Source organism: Pholcus phalangioides, unplaced genomic scaffold (genome assembly GCF_987345545.1).
Source record: "Pholcus phalangioides strain wild (caught in Gottingen) unplaced genomic scaffold, Ppha-v1.0 ptg000015l_1, whole genome shotgun sequence".
NCBI classification, from domain to species: domain Eukaryota; kingdom Metazoa; phylum Arthropoda; class Arachnida; order Araneae; family Pholcidae; genus Pholcus; species Pholcus phalangioides.
Window position 1 is genome coordinate 36,782,609 of NW_028301608.1, and position 17,562 is coordinate 36,800,170.

Sequence of the window (17,562 nt, forward strand, 5' to 3'; positions counted from 1 at the left end):
CTTTCCACCTGATCTGAATTAAAAAAATTCTGAATTAAAAAAAAATTAACCAATGGACGGTAACATTAAATAATCTCAATCATGCATAACCACCAATCGTTTCTGTGAGAGTTTGTTACATTTTTTCTATATTTGTCACTTTTACGTGTAAGTTTGGATAATTCCAGATTGAAGTTGATAAGTATGATAAATATGGAAGAAAAATCAATCGCTTATCAGTTTCTCCCGTACGTGATCGGTGTACTACACATATTTTGATATAAAAACTAAATTCGTGTATGAGGGACCCCCCAGAACTTATTGGGCTTAAAATTTGGAAAAACAGTTTGTTTTTAAAGATATGTCTATAATACTATCCACGTATAAGGACCCCTCTTATTTTTGGGACACAATTTTTGGCAGAAAGGGTTCCTTATACTTACACGTTAAAATACGGTAAATGAAAATAAGTGTAAGGGAATAAAAAAAAAAAGTATAAATTATATTATTATCAGCATTGTAATGTTAACTTTCGTCACATTTATCAACATTTTTAAATATAAGCAACATCACTGATCGAATCCATCACCCTACACTTAAATTTCAGCAAAATTTCCAATAAATTTAAATAATTTATTGATGATTTATGTTACGTATTTACATGTACGAGCTGGGGATTACCCAACGCATAAAAAATTGTTGCGGTCCCATCAAAAAAATTTTATGTAGCCGCTCTACGACTACATAACGTAACTTTTCGAGTTACGAACATAAACCTTGAAGAGGAAAAACTTGTTCAGAGAAAGCACTCATTTTTTGGGAAAGTTTTTCTCGTTTTTGGCACACCCAGTAAAATGTCATTAAGAATAATCATATTTTATAAAGGGTGATTTAGGACGTAAGGGTCCCTTGTCATCAAAAGTCAGCATATCCGAAACCCCCTCCCCATCGATGCTGACGTAATACTTGAACGACCCCTTATCAAATAAGTCCAATAAAGTCCGGCAAACCATGAAAAAAAATATTATTAGAGCTTCGTGTCGACAAACAATGCGTGAGAAGCACAGGAATCTCAAGGGGGGGGGGAGGAAAAGTGTCTGGGGATGCACTTGCGTTGTAGGCAATTGCTGCCATCTACCTTCGACATCGTGAGTGATAAATTGATAATGATGAGTGAATATGTGTTGTGGGTCTGTGGTTCCCTCGCATTGACGCCTCGACCAAGATGTGTGGTGTTTTTCAATCTATTGAGTATGAAAGTTTTTGTTTAGAGCAAAACTGAAACAACAACACTAATTTTACAACATAATTTTTTTCCCTCTCTCTCCTCAGTCTGTGCGTTTTCTAGTCCCTCCTTGGCCGCTTTGACATTTACTTGAGCTTATTGTTGACAATGTTTTCGTAAATACACATGTTTGCTCATATATTTCAAGTCTTCAACAAGTTTTTTCTTACTTACACGAGAGGAGAGAAACAAAAATTGCAGATATTTTTCGCCAAATGGTTATCTTAATGAGAGCGATGGGAAGTTGCGTGAAAAGTTTCGATGGAAGTGAGTTTTTTTAGAGGTTCAGTATTTCTAGAGAAAATAATAAAATAAAACTTTTTGAGTGTATGTAACAAATTTTTTCAATGATGAGGAATATCCTTAACCCGGGCATGAACGCCAATTGGCGACGTTTCCAGAATCTTCAATGTAAATTCGGCTAAATCTTTGGCGCGCGTCTCATTTTTTTAACTTAATGAGATAACAAACAATAACTGAGAGAAATAGAAGTGATAAAATAATGGGGGGAATTATATAAGGTCATGTTTTTGAATTATAATGTCATATTTTTTTCCAGTTTTTTAGGTCATAAATGCTTTTATATTTTCAATATTTTTAGGCCATAAAGATCGGAGCCCTAATAATAATACTGAAAAAAATCGCAAACAGACAAAATATTGTGTGAAAGTGTCATTTGAATTTCAGTCTCTGATGTCTTAATAATTTCATTTGATAGGAGTTCTTGGTCCCTTAGACTACCACTACTAAACCATACATGTACCTCGTCCATATTCCTCTACGGAACCTCTAACGAATTGGTACATGTTGGAATGTGCGTGTAGTGAAACCTGACGCGCGAAGTTTGTTTCTGTGTAATGCTTGTTACGTGTAATGCTGCCATCTGGTCCCTTAGGCTGGGGTATCACATGGATCCACAGGTCCCCCTTCCCTATAATAGATTTAGAGGGCAAAAAAATGTATATGGGCTACAGTCAAACCTTGTTAGTGCGTCACTCGGTTAACACGTCACTCCGCTTACCGAGTCACTTTTTGGAAGTCCCGATTGTCCTCAGACAGGAATTGGCACAGCTAGGGCCTACTCCGTTTAACGAGTCACTCCACTTACTAAGTCATATTTTGCTCTCCCAAGAATGACTCATTAATGAGGTTTGACTATATATATCAGACCCTTATAAGGTCTGGAGTCCCTGTCAAACCCCCCCCCCCTTAAGGTGGGTCTTGGCAGTTGTGTGATGAATTAAGGGCAAAATAGGTAGGAATCGGACCGGCCCTCACTTTGGAAATCGTTTTCTAAGACTTTTTGGGTAATTCAAGTTTTCAGTTATCCGAGGTGGTACATTCATCTTTAATTATCAAGATTCCACTGTATTCACTGAAAAAATAGCTAATAAGCCTCTCATTCACCGAATAGAGGCTAATTAGCTCGTTTAGATATTATGATACTTGTCACCATTAATTGATTTTAACGCTTAGTCATTACCTGTTGTATACTTGGCTGCTCTCAGTAATTATTCTTCCCCATCTCGCTTCTAGGAAGTCAGGTGCTCGAAAAGAGAAGCAGACCTGCTTGGCTATCCGTGATAGTGCTGTTATTGAATAAGAACATCATGACTAAAGCCCTTCGCTTAGGAGTCTCTCTGTGTTTGATGGTCAAATACGAACACATTGGCTTCATGTGTTTACTGTTCAGCATAGCTCTATGAAAGTAAGTGCAGTGATTTCCTCAATCTGTGTATCATACTTTAAGAAACGTTTATATTTCTTAATGTGAAAAAAAAAAATTACTGTGTATTATCTGAAGCTTAATTCTAGAGGGAATTTAAAATAAGAAAAAACTTTCTTTAAATATTCAATAACAGATGGCAACAGATTCATGTAGAGAGATCAAATTTTTTATTATTTAAAAGATGTTGTAAACAACTCCTTTCATAAATGAAAATATGATTATTGATGATACAGACGATCAATCTACCAAGGATTTGATGTGTGGATTGAATGCCACTTGGAAGAACGTAGATTATAAAATGATCTTCTCCCCCCCTCAAAGTGTGTGGATTATAGGTAGGTAGGAACTGCCTTACTTGTGACAAATATGAGAAAAATTCAGGTACCAGATAAATTTGTCAGGAGCTGAACATTTTTCCCTCGTAGAAAATCTTTTGGTCTCTAGAGCAGCAAGTTCGGATGTGCATTAAATTTGGGACAAAACTAAATTGGACAACAGCCGCTGTGCAGTCGTATGGCCATTTTGAGGAACCAGGTTCAAACCCTATTAGTGGCACTGTGGGAGTTAGCTGACGTTGGTTTTTTTAATGTTTTACAACGTCGAGATGCAAAGGCGAGTTAGTCTCCCATTTGAAAAATTTTCTCAGCAGGGAGCAAGGGCTGACCTTTAACACCATACTTATATAACATGAAAATTTGAGCACATGTAATTTTCACTTCAAAATATGAAAGACAGATGGCAGCACCAGTTTAACACTAAAACAGGTTACTGGATCCGAAAACAGAAAAGGGGACGGTGGCGTGCACACACTTTTTAACGTCACTTTTCCCAATTTCAACAACTGATGGTGCTGCTAGGAATCAATATTGAGTGTTGTTTACATCCTGCTTTCTTTGTTTCTAAATGAAAGAGGTAATAGGGCGCGGTAGCCCAGGTCGATAAGGTACTCGCCTAAAGTACCAAAGGATATGTAGGCGTGTCCCGAGTTCGATACTTGGTTTGATCCTTGTCAGAAAATTTTCCTGACGCAGGGGTGCAGCAGAAATGGCGACGTGGCCGTAGAAAAAATTGCTACTGCAGGGGGTTTCCCCATCGAGGAGTTAGCGTACCAACCTCTCAATGAGTATAAAAACAAATCTGCCGTTTGGAATCGGCAATAAATTGTAGGTCCCACTCTAATTAGCCTGCGTGTGCAGAAAATGACCATGGTGCGACAAAAATAATCAAATGAAAGAGGTAATAACCTCCGCCCCTTCAGTGCACAAGATGTTTGTGAGCAAACAATGATATTCTTAAAATGGATGTTATGGGTTTTCTCCTTCCACAGCTGTTTTTCCATCTTTTGCATGATATGTCAGAGCAAGCAGGGAAGTGTATTAATATCTGCTGCCCTACTTGCAACTTGGGTTCTGGTATTCTGGGATTTTCAACAGTTATTGGTCAAAGCATGTAAACTATTATTGGTGGTACTCTTAATTATACTTAATATATTTAAACTTTTATATACTTAAACTTGTTATTGGTAAAGCTGGTGGGGAAAAAACACACACAAACACTTACATCAATGGAGAGATATATGTTTCCGAGTGGAAAAAAAATTTGCCCAGAAAAAAAAGAAAAGAAAAGAATTATAAAAACCTGGAAGGGATGACAAAAAGGCGAATTTTCCAAAACATGGGAGGATGCTTGAAATGATTTGAAAAAGGAGGACGTCTGGTAACTCTAATCAAAGCAAGTATGATTAGAGAAATATGCTAGGGTTACATGTGTACATACACAAACATGTTCCTGTATGTGTCAATTCATTATAAATTTCCCAGAGGAATGTTTAGGGGGTACATGTACGGTTTAGTAGAAGTAGTAGTTGTGGGGGGGGTGAATTTTTGGGGGAACAGATGTTCAAAAAAATTGGACTAGAACAGAGAAGGACTCCAAACTTTGTATAGCTCGCTGGCAACTCAACTATAAATCCACTTCTGCATATGTACCAAGCGGTTCACCAACTAAACAATAGACTACTTGAAAAAATGTTTAACTTTATAAATATTAGAATTTAAAAAAAAACGCTTGAAGCCACTGTTTTTCCATATTTTTGATGGAATGAAAGAAAATTTGTTTCCTCCATGGGACAGAGAGGAATAAAAAACTTGTTTTGTGGGCTAAACCTTTCCTCTAAAGTAGGGACCATATGAAAGAAAGGAGGACGTGCGTTTATATAGGCCTAGGGTTGTTCAGGGTTGTGTTGTTGTTCTTCCTGCATATGAGCTAGCCTGGAAGTAAGAGAAAATGTTTCACTGCACTCACTTAATCCAGTGGTCTTTATTTTATTTTTTTTAACTGTGTAGTCATAAACAGGGTCATTCTTACCAGATGCAGGTTCCAGCACTGGGCTTATTTGCAGGGCCGGTGTAACTTCAACTAACTCCTTGAGATTTTTGCAAACAGAAGAAGATGATGATGTTGAAGAAGAGTTTTTGTTGAAAAGCAGACACTTTGTTATATTATTATTATTTCATTTCCATTGCCATCAGAAAAGGAGCCCTCATAACCTAACCCGTTCAGACCCCGGTGCCACAAATGTGCAGTTTGCTTTTTCACTCTCTGTAGAATTTTTTTCTTTTGAATTCAGGGAGTTAAGTTGTGACTTAAAGGATTGTCTGTGTAAGTTTGGAGTTATAAATTTGGTGAATATGAGCTTTGGGGACTTTCATTTGAGAGCAGCACTTGAAGTTGAATTTTCAAGGTTTTTTTTTGAAGATGGCTTGCAAGAGAAAGTGCCTCCAGGAAAAGCGTGATTTATTACATAAAATTTAACAATAAAATTATGGGAAAAAATTGTATGTGAAGGTGAATATACTATGCATCATCTTGGCTGAAAAAAATTGAACGAAGTGAATTTGTCACAGTGGAATTATTTCTTTCTGAAAAAAATGAAAATTTGAAAAAAATTTGTTGACACGCACGTTTATGCTCTTAATATATTTTTTAAAGTTCAAAAATAGGGGCAAAAAATTGAAAATTGAAAAAAAAATGAATACTCTGGTTTGAAAGGGTCAAGCACAGGACTCAGTGCCAATATGGTCTCACATCTCTAAGGGTATAGGGAGATAAATATGCTAAAATGTGCTAATAACTGTTCTATCATACTTTGTGCATTTACCACTTTCCCCATGGGCAAAAGATAAATGTGTAAATGCCTAGTGTTTTTCAAAAACTATAAAGCTGTTCCAGAGCCTGCTGTTTCTTTTAACAAGTTTTCAAATTGATTGCTGTTCCTAAATTGCATCCAAAGTTTACTCACACTCTCATATTTATTTCAGGTTTTACCGATTGTTGAAAAGTTTTCCGGTTTTTTTAATTGAACGATGATCTTTATACAACAAACCCCGACCACATAGACTTCAAAGAAACCTTGATTGTTATTTTGTGAGCTGATGTTCTTTTTGTGTGTTAATGTCAAAAATTTGTAATGTATAAAACATCCTGTTAAATTTTGTATATAAATACATTTCTCAAATGAAACATTCTTGTTACATTGATGTTTACACAGACACATATTCTATCAGATATACAGGTTATTTCAAAAATATGTATGAGCCGATAGCTTATAAAAAAAAGAATAGATTAGAGAAATAAAAACATTTTCATTTCTCCAAGCGCATACAGTCGAACCCCAATTTACTGCCGCCAAGAATTTTGGTGCTACATTAAGTTGGGTGTTGTATCTAATTACAGTGAACCCATTTATTTTCTTGTATGTAAAATTTGCTCACTGGAAATTTCAAGCACTAAGCAGGGTTGGCACAATATTAGTATTTGACTTTACGTACAGTAAAACCTTTCTTTTGTGGACAACGGTGGGACAAAAAAATTCGTCTGTAAAAGAAGAGTGACCTTATAAACAAGGGTTTGAAATGCATATTTTCATTGTACAAAGAGAAATTATTATTTGACCATAAAAAAGGGATGACCGCATCTGAGGGGTGTCTGTTTATATGCAGTATATATGTGAGAGAGCGGAGGAGAGAGAGGTAGGTTTTACTCTAACTATACTATACTGTTTTCCTACATAGTATCGGGACTTTTCAATGACACATTTTTGATTCTGTGTTTCCCATTTTTTTCCTTCTAAATTCTCTACATGAAATCTCTTGCCAGTTCAACATGGTTTCTGAATCATGAGTTATAAATTTTAAAAGTGTTGCCCTTCTGCTTATTGAAGGTCAGTAACTCCAAATTTCTCTGGAAGAGATCCTTTGCACCCTCCTCCGAAGATCGATCGTGCGTATTCCCTGGGCTACACGCATATCCGCGAACCGGCAAGAAATTTAGAATGCGTGAAATCCTCAATATCTTAGAGGTTTGTAACGTAAAAGTTCGCGCATGGAACCCTAACAAAGTTCACAAGTTTTGTGGTTTAAAAAAAACTCCCTCCTTGCGAATGATTTTTTCCTTCAAATATCAATCGTTTTTACGACTTATAAGGCAGTGTCCCATATAATGCATGTTACGTACGTTGTCACATAACCCTTAGTGATTTCCAGATAAAGCGGAAAATGATATTCATGGTGTTTACCGTCCCATGGGGGTCGAAACCATCTTTTCTTGTTTAAAAAATTCAATATTAACACTTAAACGACAGCTCACGAGATTTCAATGCTGCGACGTAAAAGACCGGCAACGAGATTTCTCGATTTTTAATTTCTTATATGTATTTGTTTCTCATTTCCAAACGAGAAAATCGCCGGTCTTAGAGTAAGTAAGCCTACGGGAAATAATATGCGGTAATTTAAGCGTTAAAGAAAAATTCAAAAGATTTTAACAATAAACAAGATAATGGTTTGAAGAAAAAATTGCAGTGCGATGTCTTTGTTTAATTCTTTCCATGGTTAAAATGTTCGCAGTTTTTGACCGACGATGTCAGGGAAGAAAAGTACTGGAATTTAAATTTTTTCCTTGTTGTTTGGTCATCCGAACAGTGTGAATTTGTTCAAACCATGGCCCCCACAAAGGGGGGCTGACAGGGCTCTAGCCCTGGGGCCCGGAACAGTTCTCATCATTTTTTGCTTTTTTCACGCTATAAATTAACTACAGAAGGGGCCCGTGAGGAGTCTGACCAAGGGCCCCGCTCCAGGATGTGGGGGGGGGGGGCATGGTTCAAACACGACATTTTTTTGTCTAAATGGAAAATGAAGAACAAAAATTAGTGACAAGAATTTTTTTTCTCTCACAGGCATCTTTAACCTATTGCTTGCGAGCACCACGGTGTTCCCCGCAGTACCCAGAGTGCTCGATGCTCGTGTCCGATTTCGTGCTCGCGAGCACTTTATCAACGTTCCAATTAAGCACCTTGTACAAACTGCATTCAAGGATTAAAATTATCCTGATTTCATGCATTCGCATGTCAAATTTGCTCTTCTTTAGATGATGTGGGTACAGGCAGTGCTCGCGACTAAAAGAAGGTTGAAGACCTATGCTCTAGAAGCTCCCCGTGTTCCGAAATTTTTTTGAGGGTCTCGTGACGTTTGATTCTGCAGAACCCCAAAAAACGCTCCCACGGAACTCTAGGGTTTTCAACTGTTAACAAGATAATATCTAAAAAACTATAGCCAATGATACTTTTCATTGTGAAATTAGTGTTCAGAAGGTCAAAACCTTTCGGAAATGTATATTTTCATGTTGGACGCAACTTCATTGTTGTCCAGTGAATTGAAGATTTTGGAATACTTCACATTTATGAATGGTTCTTATACATTCAAAACGTCTTGCAATTCATTTCAATATTCTTATAAACATTATTGTTCATTTCTGTCATTAAGCATTGCTGAATAAATGGTATTTTTTCGGCCCGAAATATACAGAGAAATTGAATTTTCCGGATGTTATTCCGAAACGAATATTTGGAAAGGAAAGGGATTTGTCCCCTCGTATACCGGGCAAGTGTGCCAGCCAATACACCAAAGACACACTTTTCAATTCTTTATAACACGTATTATTAGCGTGAAACGCTGAGTGGAGACATTTCAGCTTGCCTTAAACGCCACCTGGGGCGAAAATTTCTGTAGTTGAGGCTGTAATGTCTTCACTCAGCACTTCACGCTAATAATGCGTGTTATAAGGAATTGAAAAGTGTGTCTCTGGTGTGTTGGTCAACGCACTTGCCTGGTATGCAGGCGGGCCCGTGTTCGATTCCCGGAAGAAACAAATCACGTTTCTGTTCAAATATTCGTTTCGGCATACATCCAGAAAATTCCATTTCTAATATTGCTGAAGAAAGTTCGGTTCAAGAAAGGAAAATAAATCCCTTGCACACCTCCTCTTTTGGTGTGTGGAGTTTTTTTCGCTTGTTAATTATGTTTTCTTTCGCGCTAATTTATTAGTTCCGTTTTTGCATATCAGCAAGATAAGATTTATAATCTCGAATAGGGGGTTGGGTCCATCAGATAAGAGTTATGTTATGCGCGGCTTTTCGGACACGGATTCAAGGATATACCGCTTTTCTGTACGAGGCGGAGGAGGAGGAGTAGAGAATTATTCAATCTACTTCTTTCTCTCTCTTGGATTGGCCCACGTCCAAGCATCATTGCTTTTTTTTCCGTCTTTTATTCGGTCGAATGGATATCAAGAGCTTGGTTTATTTTTTCTTCTGCCGGTTGTCATTTTCGAACTTTTCTATTGCACGTAAGTGTTTGTAGTACAGTCGACGCTCATTTTTAGGAACTCGAACGGACTTGAAAAATCCGTGAAATTGGAAGTTCGCAAATGAGACAGACGTTCAAAGAAATAGAATAATGTTTAGGATCAGAAGAGACTATAGTTAGTAGAATTATTTTTTATAAGGCTTTTCGCGCATAGACGTCATATAATCATCATCAGCATGATTTTGAGGGACAGGCGTAGGAGGGTTTGCCATAGAAATCAATGTTAAAAGCGCCGATTTCACTGCGGAAGTGCAGAAATTCAGTAAGGTTTTCGTCTCTTGAATAATTTTAAAAATTGAATTGAAGTCCTAATTTTCGAAATCTTCAATTTGCTTAGAGATATGGAGTTGAGAAAATCAAATATAAAATAATAAGCCGAACCCACTTTTGAGCCGGGTATCAGCGCAAAAGCATTGGTATTTCAATTTTTTATTTATATTCATATCAAATATGAAAATTTATACGTCTCATTTTATGTGTTAGTATTCAACTGTGCCAACTGATATCATTTCGTATTGTTTAATACTTGTAATGTAGATTACATTGTCGAGAGTGTCCCACAATCGACTGATAGTTTTCAAAATGTAATTAGTGAGGAAACTGTAACAAATATTAAGGTCATTCTTGCGGAATATAAGTGTGCGCACAGTCGGGAATTTCAGATACGTCCTTCATGTTGCAAGGACGTACATATATATATAGTTATGAGAATGAAACAATAAACTTTTTATACGGACACATTGTGCCCAAAAACCCAATTGGAATGTTATTGCCGTCTCTCCTGATGCCAACAAATTTTTTTTACGTTTCTAAGTTTAATATTCGCAGAGATACTTGAATTCAAAAATCGGCGGAAAGTCGATAGAGCGTTATCCACTAGATTTTGCTGTATTCTTTCCCAACTGTCCTCCGTTTTGGAATTCAAATATCTCTGCGAATATTGCACATAGAAACGTAGGAATGTTTTTTTTGTTGCTCTCACAAGAGAGACAGGGCAACAACTTTTTAATTGGGTTTTTGAGCACAGGGTGTGCGTATAAAAAGTTAATTTTTATTTTGTTTTGATAACTATACATCCCCTTAAAACATGAATGACTTATTTGAAACTGCTGACTTAGCACATTTATATTCCGCAAGAACGACTTTAACATCAGTGCTACCGTTTTCTTCCTAATTACATTTAGCAAACCGTCAGTCGATTGCGGGACACTGTGGAAATTGTGCAGATTTAATTGAAGCATTTTTCAACTTTAAAAAGAAGAAAGACAAATTGAGATACTTTGGATTTGAAAATAATCGACATATCTAGCACCCATCGTGAAAAAAAAAAGAAATAGATTTCATTTATCTAGATCCCCCCCCCCCATTCGCTTCCGAGGAAGTCGTTACGGTGGTTAACTTGGATATAGTTTAAACGTCTCGCCTCAAACCTTGTGATCCAAAAAAAAAGCCTCATTTGATTGTTTGTTAAATTTCGAACTTCTCCGCAGAGAGCGATCAGGCTTACGACTTTAAAAAAATTCCATTACGACTGTAAAACTCATTCGTAGTCATAAAAAAATGCCATTTGGCAATAAATATGGACAAAAGTGTCCGCTTCCCAGTGGAAAACATTGCAAGTGTACCCACAGGCACTCGAAGATTTGGGGCTCACAGGGCTAGAAAACCGATTATCTACCCAGGCTCTCAACCTTAGAAATTCTCTATCTTGGACTGGATTTTAAGCTATTGCTTTGCTAAGAAGTTGAAGTGAAAATGTAATCAAAACATTTTTATACCCTTTTGCGGCCAGTTGGGGCCGCACCCTTCGTACCTGCCTAAGTCCGGCCCTGAGTGGGTCTCAGAAAAATCACTTGGCCGGGGGCCTATAATGTTCTTAAGACGGCCCTGCACTATACGAGACATTTAATCCTTATGATTCTGAATACTATCTTGCTATTCTAAATGTCGTAGTATGTGACTGGGGGGATCCCAAAAACGGGTTTCTTGCGAGGTTTTAATTTGGTACACGATGCTCGACACCTTTTGATAAAAATTAGTTCGTAATTAAGAAATAGGGAAATAATGGAAAATTTTATGATATAATATGTTTCTCTTCTTAAATAAAATTCATTAAGAAATGATATATCGATACAGAAAGTCGACTCCCATTTTAGTCATCAACAGCGCGCGGCTGATTATTCGAAGCACGTGATGTGAAACCAGCTTAGTATGGTTGTTATGTGAGATACGAGCATTTTAATAATGCATTGGTCATTACTCTCACCGGCTGAACAAGCGATTTATCAGACTCCCGTAAAATATGATCGTCGGCTTTTCAGCCAAGCATCACAGTATGTATCTCTACTCGTGCAGTTCGAGTGTTTCTGTCGTTGAAAAGTACCATTAATTGACAAATGACACCACTGTGAATTACCGAAGTGAAAATAGTGGATTACGCAGTGTCGTTGGGGCTGAGAGAGAGAGATGAAGTTCGGCTTCGAAATGAGCCTGAGAGTTGACCGACGCATTATTACAGTTGAGCTATTCACTGCTGAAATGAACTAGGTGAGTTGCAAGACACAAGACACAAAACTGGCTGTTATGTGGGGATGCTGATTTTTGGAACGAAGAATTCACCTCTGGCTCTACGGGGTTTCGAACCCACGCCTCTCTTCACAACAGCCAATTTTCTGCATGTCTTGTAAAGTGGAGAGGACATCTTTATCTAAATATATTTCGTCATCTGGTGGCCTTGATGTCATTTACGAGCCATCAGCTGATTGCTGTCCCGTCTACCGTGCGGTACCGTTCAGCATATACAGGGTGGGCAAAAAGTCCGTAGAAACTTTAAAAGTGAATAAAAACCGGAAAAAAACCGAAATAAAAAACGGTTTGCAGGGTGAGCATCGCTGTCGCGAGGTCACAGGGATTTTTTGACAGGATAATAATAATAATATCTCAGAAAACAGCCAATAAGTGGTGCTGGTACGAGCGACTTCGGTGGAAAAATGCAAATGAGACGGTTATAAGAACTTGTGCCCCTAATCGACACCCAGTTCACAGTTGTAAACCGTGTATGTGGACCTGCTGCACTCTGCCGTTGCTGGACTTGTGACTCGCCTGCAATGTGTTATCCCCTGTGGTTGTTGAAACACACACTGCTGTAATAAACGATTTGGGGGCATTCTGTTCGTTATTTGCGTATATTTTCTTTTACTTGTATACACCAGCGCCAACTATCGGCTGTTTTTTGAGTTATTTCTTTTTCCTGTCTTAAAAAATTCCCGTGACCTAGCGATGCTAACCCTGCAAACTATTTTTTATTTCGGTTTTTATGAATTTCCAGTTTCTACGGACCCACCCCTGTATATTGCTCTCCCAAGAAGTATTCTATCTGCTTCTATAGCGTAGTGGTAGCGCACTCATCCGGAATGCGAAAGGGCATGGATTCGAGTCCCCACAGATGTGGATATTTTTTTCCAAAAATTTGCATCTCTACATATAACAGCCAGTTTTCTGTATCTTGTATTAATGTAGATACACCAGAGTTGTGCTCGGTTTGAAAGAAAGAAAATTATATGGATCTGAGTAACATTAATGGGACTCTCGATTGCGTGTAAGGTAATAACTGAAGATGGAGTTGAATTTTTATCGAAAATTATTACAGATATTGTTTCAAAAAAAAATTTCCCATATTCGTGATTTTTTTTTCTTTCACATTTTAATTCAGAATTAAAATCCGTCTTCACTATACAGGACATTCACAAAAATCAACGGGACGCGTGTATTCATGAATCAGTTTCTTCAAGTCGACCAATAAAAACCATCAATTTTCTAACGTATAATTGAGAAACACTTCTCAATTTTGTGCATTAAATTTCCCACTAGATGGATCGTTCCAGTCGAGAGTGTAAATACTTTATCTTTTCTTGTTCAATTTGTGAGTGTGTGTTGAGAATAAAATATTACAGCGGTGACCTACTGCAATGATACCAAATGCGACGCACACGTGCGTACAATCATCGTCACCGACGTGTGAAAAAAAAAAAAGATAAAGGTGCGTAAGTTTTTTTTTTTTTCGAAAATTTTTACCTGAAAACAAACGTTTATTTTCCTTCTGAAACGTTTAGAAGAAATAACTCATTTAAGAAAAGAAAAATTAAGTGTTTTCGTGACGTTATTGCTTTGAAGAATAAGCACATTGTATAGGGTGTTGCGAAAATAAGATTGATTGATTGACAATTGTTCTAGGAGAAAAAATATACAGGTGTCCCTCGCTTTACGCGATTAATTGGTTCCGCAAAATAGTCGCGTTAGACGAAATCGCATGAAGTGAGTTGAATTTAACGTGATAAGTGTAACAAAGATAGGGACGGGGCATTAGTTTTCTTCAGAAGGATTAAGGTATCCGACTACCTTTCTTGTCACTTTTCTTTAAAATGGTTCTGGAGTGAACTTTAAATACATTTTTTGATAGAAAGTGTCTCGAAATGGCGAAAACAGTGACAAATTTTAGTCTATCTATTATATTTTCTATGAAAAAGTCGTTTTTGTGTCAAATTTTAGGCAAAATTCATGTGATATTCGAAACACGATTGCAAAACATTTTATCAATGAAATGCTTTGTGATTTTCACAGTGCATTTAGCTAGTAATGTTGCAGGGTATGAACTAAAATTTAAAGGATTGCATGGTATGTTCATAAGTTACAGCAAAATATGTTTAAGTACGTGTGAATTTTTTGAAATTTCATCCTACATTTTGCCTACAAAACACTGTAATTCAAAAAATATATGTGATAGACCTTAGATTTTGGTTCATAACCTCAACAATATATAGCAAAATATCCCATTAAAATTTCGTAAGGATGCAATGCATCAATTTTTACAAATCATGTCACAAAGTCAAGTAAAATGTAAAAAATAGCATTCTTCGTAAAACACGTTTAAAGTCTTTATTCGCGTATTACTTGTATGCAAAAACGCAACACTAAAGTGAACGTAACTTTGATTATAAGCGCCATATAAACAAAACAAGGCCCGTTTTGGAATCACAACAAATAGGGCTTTTATAAAAAATTAAAAAATGAAAATCCATATTTTCTTCCAAAATGATGTTTTCAACATAATCGGATACCTTAAACAAAACTGAACACAAACAGCAAAAAAAAAGTTTTTTTTTCAAATTAATTAATTGTTCAACATTACGAACAAATCCCGTGAATTTAGTCAAATATGAATGAATTAAATTAATACTTTCCGCTGTCTTCGCTACTTTTGATTGATTCTAGTGAATGTGGATGTTTTCTTTCCTGAATAGAGTCTCATATGATTAGGATGATAAACATTTTTTAATGAAACAGTCGAGATTCGGTTGACAAGCATCATTTTCCGTCTTCTTAGAAAACCGTTTTACCCGCATTTAACTACATAACCCCCAACATACAGCGCCGTCTTAAGAGCATCATGGGCCCCCGGGCTAAATGATTTTTCTGAGGCTCTCCCTAACAAATTTTCGAAAATTTCAACCGGTTCTAATTTCTGCTGGGGCCCTTCTTCCTTTAAGGCCCCCGGGCCGTGCCCGGGTGGGCCCATGCGTTAAGACGGCACTGCCAACATACCTATACAACCCCCTTGAAACGTTAATGACATATCTGAGTACTACACGTTATTTGTGTGGAAACTTTTTCTAACTGAAAGTATACCTCTGGAATGAATGGTTCGCCAGTAAAATGCCATACCCGCTACTGTTTGCTATGCACCCTGTATATATATCTTGAATTCGCAAGCCCATTTCCAGGATTAAACTCCCAGCCGAATTTTGCAGGTTGGAGGAATTCCTAAAACCGACCTTTATAAAAATCACGTTATAGTGAAATTGCGTAAAGCGAGGGATTTCAATGCACATTTTTGAATCTTGATTATCAGATGTAATTCAGAATGAACCTACGTCAGAAAAATCTGGGTAATTAAATATGCAAAAATTTAAAACTTCAATATGTTTTTACTGATTATAATCAAATAATATCGAACCTGTAGATAGAATGGTTATTACTTACTTTGCAGCTCTATCACGCGTGAGTATCACGTACGACAGTGGTTCTCAAAGTATGCGTCGCGGGTCAAGAGGGCGGTGCCAACCATTGTCAGGGGCACAGTGGCGTAGCCAGAAATTTCGTTCGGGGGGGGGGAAAACCAAAGTAATAGAACAATAGATTTGGTCATCTTTTTCCCTTTCTTCGGTCATTTTCTCACATTTCGGGGGCGGGGGGGAACCAGATACCCCTCCGCTACGCCTCTGTCGGAGCATCACGGTGAAATGCCGATATGTGCCGGTTCGGCAATAAATTGTAATCAAGAAAGATATAGACCAGAGACTAGTCGATTCAAATTTTTTGTCTTTTCGATTAGAATTACAAAAAGTCGAGGAGGAGGACTATATTTGGTTTTACTAACGTTATTCTACGACACACAAAACAGCAACTGTTAAAGTTTCGAAGCAAACTTAATAATTGAACTTATATCATTGCTTATAAAACATTTAGCAATCAAAAGCCCGTCACTCCAATTTTAATCGAACAATCATAACAGTTGTGTTTTTAATATGTTAGGTGGCAGCAGAAGCTCCTGTTCAATGATGTTTCTTGTATGTCACATAATACTGTACTGCAGTGTTATCTGATCAAATAATTTTGAAAAATAACTTCACCCCTCTCTAAAATTTTAATAGGCAGTTTTATTTAAAAAGATGGGTATTTTTTTTAAACAAAAACAGAGAAATAACTCTTTAAAAGAAAAATCTAAAATTTTGGGAGCAATATTTTCCACTGTTAAATGAAATTTAGAGGAGTAAAATAGAATTTTGATGCGTGAATCACGCTAGATCTGGAGTGAAATGTCACTGGTCTGTCACATGTGAAATGTGACTAGTCTGGAGTGAAATATCAGGAGGGAAATTTCTGGGGAAGAAATTAAGTCGGAGTTGAAAACTCTGTAAAACTTCAGCGTGAAAGCAGATAAATTAATCCTGCAAAGACGGCACCCATACCGTGCCAAAATACATTAGGAATTTCGCATTTTTCCTTATATTTGCCTTTTTTGGTTGGTTCCTTCCGAGACGTTAATATTGTATTACATAACTACTATTGTACTGATTAAAGCACGTATCATTAGATCCATCCGAAATTCAATTGTAAGGTATTCTAATAAAATGGTACATTTTCCACCGTGGAACTCATTTCAAGTTTTTTCTTTTCCATTTTGGGCATTTAATGTCTGTTTTGAAGCACCACTTCATTGGGCAGACCTGTATTTAGTAACATTTTAGTTTATCCAAACAGGACTCTGCCATGAAGCGGGGCTGGAAGAGATCTCAGCAACGGGATAAGTCTTGCGGCAGAGCTCTTTCGTCCATTCAGCTTGTCAAAACGATAACGGCTTGAAATCCGTTTCACTTCAAGAAATATTCACTATGAAGAAATGAATTGAGCATAAATTTCAGAAACAATTATGTTTACATCAATTTGCAATTAGCTAGTTAATGCGATTGAGGTCTCGCAGAGCGTTTTTTCCCTCGTATTAAGAATTTTCTTTTACGCGAATATTTTACAAAAAAAAAAAAAAAATTGAATTTCAAAAATGGATTTCTTTATGTGTATATAGAGGGAAAAAATGTTTTTCTCTTCGTGCTAACCGTCGTGTGCGTTTCACAAATATCAGGTAAATAATGTAAAACTTTTATTGTACTGGAGATTTCAAATAGGAAAAAAAAACATCCTTAACACACAGTTAATGCGTAAAATTTCAAGAAGTCGTAACAGGTGTTATGTAAACGGAGAGAGAGACTATGTTATCATAGTTTTTTTAAAGGGTTTTCTCTAAAAAAATA

General features: G+C 36.9%; 1 long non-coding RNA gene across 1 annotated transcript; it reads left to right on the forward strand.

Moving 5' to 3' along the window:
• The first annotated feature begins 1,360 nt into the window (after positions 1-1,360).
• LOC149075941 (uncharacterized) lies at positions 1,361-6,647 on the forward strand. Its single transcript, XR_016194197.1, has 3 exons — positions 1,361-1,531; positions 2,801-2,972; positions 6,314-6,647. It is a non-coding gene; the product is annotated as an uncharacterized LOC149075941 (long non-coding RNA).
• The last annotated feature ends 10,915 nt before the right edge of the window (positions 6,648-17,562 follow it).